Genomic DNA, 3802 nt, shown 5'->3' on the forward strand with positions numbered 1-3802 from the left:
GTTGTTGTCCCAATGCAAGATGGAGGTGTGCCTACAAGACCCCTCTTGCTTGTTTCGTGTAGTGTTGCGACATAAAATTTTGTCATGCCACAAAACATGAACTAAGGGGTGCGGTTGTGTTACCATATACATGTGGTAGTGATGTGTGTGAACACACTTAGGCTCTTCATTTGGTTGATGTTGTTGCACATTGTCACCATTTGCAATCCTTGAGTCATCATCGTCTTCAAGCTCCATGTACTCATCACCTATATCTTTTGCTTGTTTTCTTTCCAAGTAATCTTTGCACATATTTTTTTTGTTGAAAATTACATCCGTACTTCTAAAGATTTTACCATCTTTAGGATTCCATAGGTGATACCCAAAGTCAGCTTCTCCATAGCCAATGCATAAACACTTTTTAGACTTTGCGTCTAGCTTTGACCTTAGGCTTCTATCTATGTGCATGAAAGCCTCGCACCCAAACACCTTGAGAAATGCATAATTCACCAGTTTACCTGTCCATGCTTCTTTTGAAACTCCCCCATCCAATGCCGTCGAGGGTGATCGGTTGATTAAGTACACAGACATACTTACTGCTTCCGCCCAAAGCTCAAGCGGTGGGTCTGCATGTAGCTGCATGCTTCTTGCTCTCTCCATGATTGTCGTGTTCATCCTTTTCGAAATTCCATTTTGTTGAGGTGTCCTTGGGGTTGTCCTTTGCCTCTAAATGCCTTGTTAGCACAAAAGCTTGGCTGCAATATTTGCCTCCATACTCAGATTTGAGGCATTTAACCTTGATACCTGCTTCATTCTCCACAAAGGATTTCCATCTTTGACATATGAAAACATCGGATTTATTATTCATTACATAAACCCATGTTTTCCTAGTTGCATCATCTATGAATGTTACATAATACAACAAGCCACCAAGGGATGGTGTACATGCAAGACCCCAAACATCAGAATGAACCAGCTCAAGTTTTTTATTTTTTCTTTTATTTTTTGCTTTTTGAAATTTTACCCTCTTTTGTTTTCCATAAACACAATCTTCACAGGACTCTAAATCCACTTCTTTCAAACCTGAGAAAAGCTTCTTCTATTGAAGGATTTGCATTCCTTTGTCACTCATATGCCCAAGCCGGTAGTGCCACACTGCACTGTCGACTTCTCTAGCTATTGCACAAGTTGAAGATTGCGTGCTGACAGTACACAAGTAAAGTGTACCAACCTTTTCTCCTTTAGAAACCACCAAAGATCCCTTTGAGATCTTCCACCATTTGTTTCTGAATGCAATGTTGTGACCTTCATCGGCAGATTGTCCTATAGAGATCAAATTTTTGCGAAGAGAAGGAACATGCCTAACATCTTTAAGCTTCCATCCATTTCCATTAGCATTTCTGACACAAAATGTACCTTTGCCAAAAACTTCACAAGCTTCATCATCTCTCGAGTATAAATACGCAAAATCACCTTTTGTGTAATCTTGGAAATGCTTCTTGTGCGGTGTCGCATGAAATGAAGCCCCGAAATCTACTATCCAGGAATTAAACACGTTGTCTAATGAGAGAATTAAAGCATCTTTCTCTACTTTCTCTGCCACATTGGTCTTCGATGTTCGCTTGTTGTCTTGAGACTCCGAATCCTTCTTCTTGGACTAGCAATCCTTCTTGAGGTGGCCCTTCTTGCTGCAGTTCTAACATTCAAGAACTGACTTTGTGTGTGACTTGCTCCAGCTTGAGCGATCACGATCCTTTTGATTTTTGAACCTCTCCCTAGGCCTTCCTCTTATTTCCACTGATAGTGCAACACTTGATGATTCACATGTGCTTATCCTTCGCATTTCCTCGCTTAGGAGAACACCCACAACATCATCAAACTTAAGAGTATTTGTGTCAGAGATAGATTTATCACAAGGCTATCCCAACTATTCGGTAGAGACGATAGTATAAGGAGAGCTCGCTCTTCGTCATAAAAAATGACGAACAAACTTGACTTATGTTGGTGTTAAAGTCATTTAGGTGTTCTGCAAACTGAACCATTCTATTCCATCTTGAGATTGAACAAGCGCTTCATGAGAAATACCTTATTGGATGCTGATGGTTTCTCGTAGAGGGAGTCAAGTGACTTCATCAAGTCTTTCGTGCCATTGTTGTGGGATTCTTTGCAAGAGTGCATAGTGACAAATAAAGGTTCTTTTGGTAGAGATAATCTTCAATCTCCATCTTCGTTGAACTTCTTGATCTTGAGCTTCCCTTCCTCCGCCATTACTCCCACTCAATTCAAGGAATCCTTTCCTTGAGATACTTTAGCTACGAGAAAACCTTGCTCTGATACCAGTTGTTAGGAAATAGGACGTAGCTAAGTAGATATTAGAGTAGTTTACTTAATGGAGAGAGACAAATTTTACACATGAGAGTTTATAGAGTAGAGAGATAGAGAGAGAGCACACACAATATATGTGGTTCACCCAAATGTGGGCTACATCCATGGGAAAGCAGCCACTCAATGGCTTTAGTACTTCAAAACAAGAAGTAGATTACAAAGTGATTATAACCTTTAGGAGCTCCCGTCTTGCTTCACTCTCACCACCTCTCGTCCACCTTGTTGCATTAACTTCACAATGCATCACAATGCTTTACTTCTCAATTCATTTTGTGTGTAGAAAAGGCCTCCTTTTATAGGCCAAAAGGGTTGCCCTCTCTCATGAGAGGCAACCGTGTGTAGCCGCCCTTGTGTAGACAAGTCCTAATTGAATTCTCCCATGCACCCTTGTGTGGCTGTCCTTGAGAATACAAATCCAATTTGAAATTGGTCACTAGAAATTGAATTCGGTCACCGTCCATTGACTTCCGGCCACCAGCCAACCGATCGGTCGTTTTTTGACCAATTTCTGGCTGTCGCCCGCCGGCCATAATATTTTGGCGAAGCCAGTATCGAGCAAAGCTCGAGACTCTAGCTGTGGAAATTAAGATCTTTTGGCCAATGATTCTCCTTCACGCATGATGGCTTCTCCTCATAACGAGGGTCTTACATATGTACGTTTTTAATACTAAAAAATTACAGGGGGTAAATAAGGCTCCATATTTAACAAATTACCTTTGCTTGTGACTTTTATTGATGATTACTCCAGGCATACATGGGAGTATCCTCTTAAGGAAAAGTCTGAAGTATTTATGTACTTCAAACAATTTTTGGCTATGACTGAAAATGTCTCAAAATGTACTATCGACACCCTCTGCTCCAATCAAGGGCGGGAGTATATGTCTCATGAATTTAATGCATTTCTAGATAGTCGTGGGTAAAACACCAATATACAGTGCCTTATACACCTCAACAAAATGGTGTTGATGAGAGGAAAAATAGGTCACTTACAAAAATGCACGATGTATGGTCAAAAGTCAAGCTTTTTCGCGTTTGTTTTGGCTTGAGGCCATCATGTGTGCCACTTATGTTCTAAACAAGTGTCCTCAGTCTATGACTCCATATGAAGCATGGCATCATAGAAAGCCTTCTATTGAGCACATGCATGTTTTTGGCTGTTTGGCGTATGCTTTGGTGCCACAAATGTAGCATAAGAAATTGGATGATAAGGCTTTCAAATGTACTTTTTTGGTTATGGTGCTGAAAGCAAAGGTTACATGTTTTATCATCCACAAACAAAGTGTATCTTGGTCTCACAAGATGTTGTGTTTGTGGAAGATTCTATTCAGCCCTTGGTATTATGTACTAGAGACAGTAATGTAAGCTCACATGATATTTATGACACTTTGTTGCCTCTTTTCTGTGGTGGAAGTTTTAATGTAAATTCCATTGAGGTAAA

Source organism: Adiantum capillus-veneris, chromosome 20 (assembly GCF_014529385.1).
Source record: "Adiantum capillus-veneris isolate H3 chromosome 20, ASM1452938v2, whole genome shotgun sequence".
NCBI lineage: Eukaryota > Viridiplantae > Streptophyta > Polypodiopsida > Polypodiales > Pteridaceae > Adiantum > Adiantum capillus-veneris.